Source organism: Selaginella moellendorffii, unplaced genomic scaffold, assembly GCF_000143415.4.
Source record: "Selaginella moellendorffii unplaced genomic scaffold, v1.0 SELMOscaffold_12, whole genome shotgun sequence".
Taxonomy (NCBI): domain Eukaryota; kingdom Viridiplantae; phylum Streptophyta; class Lycopodiopsida; order Selaginellales; family Selaginellaceae; genus Selaginella; species Selaginella moellendorffii.
Window position 1 is genome coordinate 410,252 of NW_003314273.1, and position 11,563 is coordinate 421,814.

Below are 11,563 nucleotides of genomic sequence, written 5' to 3' on the forward strand. Positions count from 1 at the left end.
TAGAAAAGAATTGAGCATTGCAACCCAAGTCTTCCAATAGCAAATTTAGACAAAATGGTATAACGCTTCACCGCTATCCATCCCACAACTCATTATTTATAAGACCATCATTTCCAATATGCACCAAGATAGGGACTCTTGATTGCATACCATGAACACAAGCAATGAGTCACACCTTGTTGCAAATCATCTCTCTAAAAGAGAAGATGATTTATGTGCTTGATCCTTCGTCCCTGCGGACTCTTTTTTCGGTTTCATTTTTTACTACACCTCAAGCTTGTTTTCGCACTGTCTTTAGTCCAATCCAAGAAAAGTTTATGAAAGAGCACAGCAATAACTACTTGAATCAATAGACTAATCCCTACAGTCTTGATTGATCCACTTGTAGTCTTGCCTAGAAAGGATTTATTAGTGCCATGCTAAATACCTACGGACCAACCTATTTGCCACTCATAACAAACCCAGAGAAGGTTTGCTTAAACTCATGGTACATGGAACAACTCATGGAACCACCGATAAGCTAATATTAATCTTGCCAACTCAAAGTGTAAACCTTGAGTTGCTAATGTGCCTCACTCACGAGCCCAAGCTCAAACTCGTGCAACCGGAACAACTCAAATCCATCTTATGAGCCCAAGAGCAAGCTCACATAATAAGGTACAACAAGGTAACCAAGTCTATACCAAGAATAATTGCAAAGCCTTTGCACCCAAACATGTACCCACTCGGATCATCATTTTCATCTCTGTGTATGCAATGAGATTAGTTGCCCAATCTCATTGGATAGTACTCGCCGAGACTCATCCTCTAATACCAAATGTAACGCACGTAGTTTTAACCCTTATCCTATGGTGATTTACCATAGGATAACACCACGAAGCGAAACCTAAACCCTCTTTGTGCCACGTGACAGATGCCACGTGTCACATGCCACAAAGGTTCAAGGCCTTGGGCCACTGAACGAAGGAACAATGCCAAACTCCTAAATGTGGAGCCAAAGAGTGATGGAACCGGACCACAGTGCAACTTCTGAGCATACAGCCTAAAGAGCGAAAGGATAGAAGCCAAAGTGACTTGGAATAGTCCTAAAGCAACCAACATCCCTATGCCAAGACCAACATGCAAAACGGAGTCAAATGATGTTTGGTGCTATTTCAACATACTGGTGGCCTAACGCGAGGATATGGGTATTCTACCAACTAGCATGGTATGGAACTTGGGCTTAGACATAAGCCGGATGTAGAACAAAGATAAGCACGCAAACAAGAACTAGATTATGCCTCAAGTTGGTTGGCTATGCCCAACCTACCCACTATCAGGAACACACGCTTTGTGCTTTCACCCTTGTATCAAGTGTTGTATCAATTATCAAGTATTGTATCAAGTGTTGTGGCAAATTAGATTCCAAATTTATGATCATCACCAATTTATGTCATCATTGTGGTGAACTTGGATAATTAAGGATATATTACATTTTCACAAGTGTTTATCATCCTCAAATGAATGATTTGGTGAAATAGCTAATTGGACCTTTAAAAAGATGATCACAATGTATAAGAATTTTTAATATTGAGATTAGGATTGTTATTTTTCATGTCTTTAATATGTGTATATCATAGGGGTATAGGGTGTTTTACCATATAAAGTATTATATATGGTCATGATATAACATTACCAATAGAGTTGAGTTTACTTTTAAAATTGCTATAAGTTGCTAGGACCTGGGATTAATATTTGATTACCATTCTTGCACTATTGTAAACTTTTGAATTTGGATTATCCGGGAGGTCACCACCCAACCCAATATTATTTAAACCCAAGGACACTTAACCCCAAATATCCCAAGACCCTTAACTGATTAGAAAAGGGGATGCACTCTTTTTCATGGGCCTTTTCCTTTTATATTTGAACCTCTATGGATCATCTCTCAAGTCGTTCTTTTTGGTTACTTATAACTACTTGGAGCGAAGTTTGTTAAACATTTCTACCGCATATAAATGAGACAATAGCAATGTTACAATTCTCATTATTATCCATATCTGAAGTATAAAGTGGATGATTGGTATTTGTTTATTTTTCCAAATTTATAGTATATAATTTACCTAAAGGGCTCTTTGCTTAGTAGAAAGGATTGTATCAAGTGTTGTGGCAAGTTAGATTCCAAATTTATGATCATCACCAATTTATGTCATCATTGTGGTGAACTTGGATATTATAAAATTGATTATTCACAATTGAAGAATAAGTAATAAAGAAAAAAGAATAGTTAATCTTTTATTAGCATTAAGTTGAATACTAAAAAGTTGCAAAATTTGCAAAGTAAAGATGACAAAAAAGACTATTCTGATTAAAGGAAGAGACTTTTAATCACTATTTGATAACTCAACTATATGTAGAATAATTAAAGGAACCTCAAGAGAAGGCATAACATAGTTTATGCAAGGTTAAACATCTTTGTCTTTGTTATTTAGTGCTGGGTCATAACAGTGTATTATTTAAAGTTGTTGAAGTTGGGAAGCTAGACAACTTGCATCCCTCATAAAGCATTGTTTGTAATACATAAAAATACTGTTCTTCTTTATTCAGAATTCAAGATTGCTCCTTTAGTGGGATATGGCTGAAATCAAATATCTCCTTGAGACCGAAAATAAGTTTCTCTGCATCTTGATCTCCATCTGATGACGATTCTTCCACCATATAAGCAATAGCATCATCCCTAATATTGTCCTTGAACTCCACATGCTCTCCATCACTAAAAACAGCTTCTCCTCCTTCCTCTGAACCACCTGAGCTTGACGATGAACTCAGAATGGACTCATAAGATGTTGTATCTAAAAAAGAACAAATAAAAAGTTTTGTGTTTGCTAAATTCAATGTCATACAACAGTTTCAAAAAGCAAATTGGTGGCAGAAGTATGTGTGCTTGGTAACAAGATGCAGCTCAACAGCAAACATGACCAAAATTTACTTGCATTTTCCTGCATGATGTAAAGCATAAGCTTTAAGGAGAATGATAGAGAGCACTTACCTTGTGAATTCAATGTTCTTGAAGTTTTGTCATGTCAGGAAGTTTGCATGTTAAGAATGGCACATCTAGGGTAAGCATCTTAACATTCACCAACAAAGAAAGCACATAAAGACTGTACTTACTATAGCTACCATCTCGTTTCTTTGTTTTCTTCTGGAAAGTTTACTGAGGTCAGATGGTATCCAGTAGCTGGTTTGATGAGCACTCTCAAGCTGGAAGCATTAGAAACCAGCTCCAGGGACTTGTTCCAGACTCAAGTCTAGATATTGAGAGATGGGAATGTGTAAACATCTTCTGGGATGCAGCCTGTGAGCTGGTTCCAGCGTGCCTGAGTTTCAAGAGCCAGGGCGCTGCCTAAGTCACTGCCGAGAAATGTAAACGAACGCATTAAAGTGAAATACATTAAGTAAGGGTTAGGGCATTAAAGGCATTTTGCAAAGGGCAAGCTATGGCGCGAACAGAGCAGGAGCGCAGTGGATGCGTCACAGGTTTGTGGTCTCTCTTTCGACCAAAAAAGGCGCACAAGGGCGACAACAAGGTCCACCCGGAAGCCATGGACGCGGCGGCCTCGAAGCTGAAGGTCCAAGATCGTGTCTGTGAGGCCGTCTCGGGAGAAGCCATGGACGCCGCCGCCTTGAAGTTGAAGGAACTCAGGCACGAGGTGAAAATCGTCTTAGAAGCGATACGACAGGAGCGAGGGCACAAGGAGCCGATCAAGCCGATCAAGCCGGAACAAGAGAAGGAGGACGAAGAGGAGAATCAAGAGAAGAAAGCGGAGCAGCTGAAGGAAGAGAAGAAAGCCGAGCAGGTGAACGAGGAGGAGAAAGAAGCCGATCAGATGAAGCCGATGAAGCTGGAAGAAGAGGAGGAAAAGGAAGCCGAGAAGCAGCTGAAGGAGGAGGAGCAAGAGAAGAAAGCTGAGCAGCTGAGCGAGGAGGAGCAGGAGAAAGAAGCCCATGAGACGAAGGAACTCAGGCGCGAGGTGAAACAGGAGCAAGGTCACAAGGAGCAGCCGCAGCTGGAACGAGAGGAGAAGAATCAGCCGAATCAGCCGATCAAGCCGATCAAGCCGATGAAGCAAGAGCAGGAACAGGAGGAGGAGCAGCGGATGAAGCCGATGAAGCAGCAGCTGGAACAAGAGGAGGAGCAGATGATCAAGCCGATCAAGCAGCAGCTGGAACAAGAGGAGGAGCAGATGATCAAGCCGATCAAGCAGCCTCTGGAACGGGAAGACGATCAAGAGAAGATGAAGCAGCAGGAGAATGACAAGCCCAAGCAGGAGGAGCAGCGACCCAAGCCAATTCTACTGCCAGCCGGGGGTCGTCGTCCAGGTATGGTTCCTTTTGCTTCTCTCATTCTTCTTCTACTGTGACTCACGATGGCCTTCTGGACTTGCAGGTTCCAGGCCGAAGATGGTTCGCTTCTCTTCCTCAGCGGAGGACATTCTTCCCGACAGCACCCGACGGCGGAGTGAAACCCATCTTAGCGATGGCCGAGGGGGCTATGTTGAGTTCGCGTATCTCGAAGCTTTCCACAAGGCAAACCGGTGGCTAAACCAGAGGGGAAAAACCGAGAAGAAGATCTGCAGCTTGGAAGAGGAAAAGCGCGAGGAAACAGAAGAGGAGAAGCACGAGGAAAAGTCTTGGAGTGTTAGCGCGCTCCGGATTCTGATCAGACTCACCGAGCAGCTTTACGAGGAGCTCAACGGCAAATCCAGCGACCGAGAGAGGATCAAGCGAGCGCGGAAGATGATGAGGCTCCAGAAAATGCTGGATAGGATCCCGAGTGAGAGGAAACCGTGGAAGAAGCTTCAGTCCGGCGAGGTGGTCTTCGTGAAGGAGGCAAAAGAACTATATGATCGTGCGGGGAGAGATTTTGTTGCCGAATTCAAGAGGAGACAGGTAAGTTTGATATACCTTCCAGATTCCAGATGGCCGTTTGCTAATAACTTCTGTGTTTGTTGTAGAGAGCTGAAGTGAACGATGAGTGTTTGTTTTGTCGGAACCATGATGGCCAGAAGATGATCGGCCGGGCTGGAGCGAACTCTAAGACGACCAGACCCTGGGTTTACCTGAGAAGAGAACACGAGCAAACTGTTCTAAGCACGTCGAAGAAACGAGAAATGAAGTTGGCTCCGAGCTCGAGAAGTTGGCTGCAAGGATTGGTCAACTGGAGGCCAGTGCTCGGACTCTAGCATCGGAGAAGCCAACTCTCAAGAGTCAAATCCAGAAGTTGGATCTCCAAGCAAGTTGAGCAGCACAGGAGGAGGCCACTAAAGCTATAGACCAGTTAAGTCGAGAGAAGATCGACCTTCTCGAGGACTCGACTCCAAAGATTTGCAACTGTCCAAGACGTGAAAGCAGTGCGTGACAACCGTGTCTCAGGGCTCCAGGCGGAGAAGTCCATCACACTTCAGGCGTCTAAACAGGCCAGCGACCAGCCTCCACACTCTTCTAAGTCAAGAGAAGATCAATGGATCAAGTTTGACTACACTCTACAGTGTCTGGAGCTAGGAGGGATCTATCTTATCAGCTTTCCAGTCGACGGAGATGAGACAGGAGATACTGCTGCGGTATAATGTTCACAGCTTGAAGGAATAGTAGCAAGGGAACGACTGCAACGAGATGGTGATAGCGAGAATATGATATAGCTGAAGCTGCTCGTGACGGTGGGGGTATTCGGATTCACAGAGAGGGCTGCAGAGACTATAAGACAGACTACACTCGACGTTCTCTGTCATCTGGTAGAGCTCTCTAGTTGATGGAGACTTTGAAAACGGGTCAGGGCTGTCCAGGAATGCTCGTACAGCTGCTCGGATGAAAGTATCAGCAAAGAACTCAGTGTCAGATTGCTTCAAGGGAAATCAAATCCAAAAGTTGGAGCGGGAAAACTCGGAGCTGTGGCCAAATATCCAAGCAAGTCGAGCACCACAGTAGCAGGTCACTAAAGCGTCAAGTCTGAGCTAAAGACCAGTCTCCACACTCTAAGTCGAGGGAAGATCAACGACTGGAATTGAAAGTTTCGGAAGATGGTGGCCGAGATGGAGAGTCGAAAGTGGTGGTTGACGAGGCTCCAGGCAGAGCAGTCGGCTGGAAGTGCAGCAGAGTCCATCAAACTTCCGCATCTAAACCGCCTCCATACTCTTCTAAGTCAAGAGAGGATCAATGGATCAAGTTGGGCTACACTCTACAGTGTCTGGAGCAAGGACGAATCTATCTTATCGGCTTTCCAGTGGATGGAGATGATTCAGGAGCGCCTGCTGCGGTAAGGCTGTCCATGATAGTAGCGAGGAACGACGTAAACCAGTGTCAGATGGCTGCAAGATGGCGAAAAGACGATATAGCTGAAGCTGCTCGTGACTGGGGTTTCGGATGGCTGTGGAGACTATAAGACAGACTACGCTAGACGTTCTCTGTCATCTGGTGGAATGAGGGAAGTGTTCGGACAGGAGTTCTTGAAGGAGAAGCCCCAGGGGATAATGGCTGACGGAGTCGAATCCGCTGCACGAGGTGGAGCTCTCGGCGAGAGCACGTGATGGCGGAGTTTGGAAGCGCAAAGGCGAGGCTGGAGAAGCAAGTAACTGGCAGCTGATGGAGAGGATCACGGGACTTGAGGCGCTGGAGGAGAGAGCGACGTGCCAGATGCACAGCAAAGCTTTGGGCGAGGAGCTCTGAAGGATGAAGAAGACAAGCCGAGGAGAACCGATGTGAGAGCACATGGAGCGCCGCGCTCCAGAGGTTTGACGGATCAGATGGACGCTACATGCGACAAGAAGGAGCATCTGCTTCGCAGGAAGCTGTGTTTTTGCATGCTTCCGCTCAAGCTTCTCAGCACGATCAAGGCCTGAAGTGGCGGAAGCATTCCCTAACTGCCAGAGGTTCTAAGCATGTCGAAGAAACGAGAATGGAAGTTCAAGAAGTAACCAGCTCTCGAGAGTCAAATACAGAACAGAGGTGCAAGCCAAGTACTGACAGCTCGAGCAGCGCAGGGAAGCAGTAGCAAGCCTCCAAAGCGCCAGAGACCAGTCTCCACACTTCTAAGTCAAGAGAAGATCAACCTCTTCGAGGAGATATCCTCCCTCGACTCCAAAGTTTCGGAGATATCTTGATCAATCGGGAGATAGCAGATAATTTTGTCAAGATCTGGGCTTCTCAAGCGGAGCTCGCCGAGACAGTGGCCGAGATCGGAGCAGTCCGAGTGGAGAAGAGTCCATCAAACGTTGGCGTGAGAACAGCGAGATGAAGGAGAAGATGAGATGCCAAGACGGATCAAAGACAAAGCTCTCTAGTTGACGGAAATGGGACGAGAGCTTCAATGCTGTCCAGTATCACTCTTACAGGTGCTTGGATGATAGAAGATGATGATGGCAAGATGATCTCGAACTCGAAGAAACTGCTTGTGGCGGCGGAGCCAGAGGTTCGGCTTCACAAAGACTGAAAAACGGCTGATGTTCGCCCCTGACATGCGGAGACTACAAGAGCTGGAGCGAACTCTAAGACGAAGCAACAGTCATAAAGACAGAAGATCGGACGAGTTTCATGGAACGTGGAAGCTGGTGCAAAGCGATTCAGAGGTTCAATGGCCACCTTTACAATCAAGAAATGTGGACTGAGGGTACGTAGAGTCATTCGCTTTTTCCTCTTCCATTCATTTCATCCGTGTTGTTAAACAGAAGAAGCAAGCTGCAGCGACACACAAATTGTGATGGTAGCTCCTTTAGTATCAGCAACAAATCCTATGGTATTTTTTTTGTTTTTTAATTTTCTCCTCTGGTGGAATATCTTCTGAGCTCCAACTTGGTCCAGATCGTTGGAGGCCGTCTCTTCGAGACTAAATAAATAAAACATCTCAGAGACTACGCTAAGGAGCTGCTTATTCTGGCCAACTTGTGAGTAAATAACCTTGAGAGATTATGTTTCTTTTCTATTTGGAAAATAGTCTGACTGCCAACTTGGTCCAGATCATAAGAGTCCGCCAGAAGAATATGTAAATGAGGGTGGAGCTCTTAAACCAAGCAGGGGCAGCAGGTTGAAAAATCGAAGTTTTAAGTTCGCCCAGCAGAGTAGGGGCAGCAGCTTCAAAAAGAAAAGTGGAAGCAGCTAAAGAGCAGTGACAAGTTTGATCGAGCAGCAGAATAGTTCAGACTCGTGATAGTTTTTTTCATATCATTTTCTTTGATTTAGCTGTAAAAACGATGATTTAATGTTCAAATTTATAATGTTTGAATCTCTGAAAGGTCCGAGATCCGTTTAGGATCCTAGCAACAAGATGATACCTAGAGCACGCTAGGGCTTGGCGGCGCGGCCGCTTGGCAAGGCATCCCCCGAAAAACTCGTGAACTTTACCATGTAGGCCGAGTATTTGCAATCTGTAGACTTGTCTCTAACATCGTGGATCTTCTTGTACGTTTGCAAGGATTCCTGATCAGTTTGTCCCCGTGATTAGAAAATGGAAAAACAAATCCAGCTCAGGAAAATAAGATCTTACATAGTTTGCTCCAGAGGCATTACCATCACATAGCATGTAAATTTGAACCGACCCGACCAAATGAACGATCTTCAATCCACTGGGAGTTTAGCAACTCCACCTGTGAAATAAAAAGAACGAAACAAGAAAAAACAATGATGAGAGTCATACTATTAACAAGAACCTCCAGTGGTTCTGGGAAAAAGCAAAATCACATGAGACTAGAAGAATTCCAAAGCCTTTGAAGACGTGCACGTTGATAAAGGACGCTTTGCCTTAAATCTCCTGCTGGACTGTGGGGTAACGATGGTGATAGCGAAGGTGTTCGACTTTCTAGACACCACGACACCACGTTAGAGCAAGAACTCAGGAGCTAATATGTACGCACCTCCAGTTGTTCCATATGGTATAAAGCCATTTGACTTGGTCTAGAAGGTCATAAGCGGATGAAAAGGGAAAAGGCTTGCCCACCTCCTTCCAGACAGTCAAAGTTGTTACCATTGTATGGGAAAAAAACTAAATTTCTGCACATCGCCACCAATCAAACTTGTAAGATTGCTGTTCGTGAGCATCAAAGAAAGCTTCAAATCGTGAACAAGAGTCTAAAGGCCATCGCATTTGTAACAATTGGCAAGAGACTTCCCTTCACCTCTGCAATTTCTTGCAGTTTGATAGATAGATCAGCATTGCAACATTTTACCAGCCTCCACACACAAGCACTCTTTTAGATACTCTTGTATAGGAAATTGATAAGTAGAAACACTTGTCTTCGTTTGGTTATTATAAATAAAAGTTCCTACTAAATACTGATTAAATTGAGAATTGTAATCCAAGTAGAAATTTGATTATTAATTGATTATTTTTACTCTTTACATTTGGCCTTTGACATTTTGCTTTATTTAGTTATTATGTTGCAAGTTTATATTTTTATGGGTTCTTAAAATCTATGAAATAAAAAAAGCTAATATTTAAAGCAAATTTTTATGGGTAATAAAGTTTTATTAGTTTCACTATTTTATGTTTCTTGAGAAAATATTATAATTTAATATATATTTAGCTACACACACACACACACAATATAAAGGTATTCTAAAAGTATAACACCAGACTGGTATACAACTACTAAATTTTTTACAATTGCATTAGCTGATAATAATATATATTTTATCTTAAAAATATTAAAATAATGATATTTTAAAATTCTCAATATACCAATTAATGTCAAAAACTTTATAGTAATTTTTACAATAAAAGTAATAAAAATTATATATTTTAAATAAATAAAATGGATTTAAAATTAGATTAAAGATATAGTTTTTTAATTCTTAATAAATCATAGTATTTAAATAGGATATTTATGTGAAGCAAAAACTCCAACAACACCAACATGAGTGAGTACAAAGAAGCACTGCTGCCTAAAGATTAAAAATTCCCTACTATGATGTTAATTATCATGGCTATGTAGAGGTTTGTCCTCCTTAACACCGACATAATCAGCAATGCCAATATTATTTTCCATCACAACACTCACTTACTCAATTATTCTTTACTTTTCCTAAGGCTTTCTTTTGTATTTTCTCTCCCTCTCCTATCAATATTACTATTGTTCTTTGATCCTTTATGGTGGAAAACTGCCCAAGGGATCAAAGAAAAGTTAGATTAACATTGCTGATTGAAATGTTTGGGAAAGTAAGAAAATCAAAGCCTTTGTGTTTTTAATTGCTTCTTTGTTCTTTATATTTCAACTATAGTTTTAAATTTTTGCCTATAGACATCATAACTAGAAGAGATCTTGTAGATGGTATGTGTTCAATATTGTATGTATTGTGTAATGTTTGGTCCTAACACCTAGGTGAATTTGGTGAATTGGCTAGAAGAAAGTTATAGAGTTAAAAATCACATACTTCTATTATAGACTCTTGACTTTCATGAGGAATCGAGTGCTCTTAGATTTTAGAAAAAAAACCCCTGAAGGACTAGTGAGCCCAACCAACTTTATTATAAGGGCACTTTTAAATACCGATAGACTAGTGAGTCTGCCCAGCTTGACTAGAAGAGCTTGGCAAAGATGCTAGAATCTCCAGAACACTAAGTTACTTTGGCAATATAAAGTCCTTGCAAGGATATTAATTTGTTTCTTCTCAACAACAATCTTTCTAGATGTGTCCAAAGTTCTAATCAAGAGGATTTCCTAATATTCTTAGTGTATTTTTCTATATTAAAAGTCTAAGTAGAACTTTATATTCACCAAATTCACCAAATTCCAAAATTTCACAATTAGTATAATTATGCCTAGTTAGCATCATTCTATCATGTACATTGGGCATATATTGTAAAATATCATAAATGTGGCTTCATGTATCAAAAAATACTTGTTAACCAGTACTTTTGGACACTCTCTCTTCTGCGATAAAGGTCGATATAGTTGCACCACTTTATTATTGTTTCCTCTTATGCTAGTGAAATTTTTTATATATTATTAGCTAAATGTGTTATATGTTGCACTAGCTAATGACAAGAACCCTCATGTGTTTAGTTCCTCAATAATGTTTTATGATAGCTTATTGTGTCCACCAAACAGCCTCATTATCATACCTCATGTATTGGTTCCATTCAGTCCTTTATGCTATTTATAGTAAGTGGTTAAATCTATCTAAAAGGCATATCTATAGAATCTAGAGAGTGCCATAGTGTTGTTCCTACATCCCAATTCACAATTTAGTTCTATTCCATATCTAGTAAATTTTCAAATCCCATAAACTAGTTCTTAAGATTGGGGTGAAAGCTAAAAGCATACATTTTTCTAGGGTGAGGGATGAGGGGTTGTGGGGGGTTCTAAATGTATAGTAAAGATAGTATTTAGAAGCATTGTTGACCACCTAAGATATTAATTTGGCTCCTGCTAAGTTGTATTACCATGATTCTGCATCTAGCTTGGGAATAATCTCAAGTTCCATGTTGCTTTAGTCAGTGGGGTATCCACCTTTTTGTTATAGGCCACTAGTATGCCAGAATTGGGCTAAACACCATTTAATACTATTTTACATGCAAAAGTTGGATATGGGGAGT

General features: G+C 41.7%; 1 long non-coding RNA gene across 1 annotated transcript; it reads left to right on the top strand.

The window, feature by feature from the left end:
- Positions 1-7,437: 7,437 nt before the first annotated feature.
- LOC112346174 lies at positions 7,438-7,931 on the top strand. Its single transcript, XR_002992322.1, has 3 exons — positions 7,438-7,642; positions 7,701-7,768; positions 7,834-7,931. It is a non-coding gene; the product is annotated as an uncharacterized LOC112346174 (long non-coding RNA).
- The last annotated feature ends 3,632 nt before the right edge of the window (positions 7,932-11,563 follow it).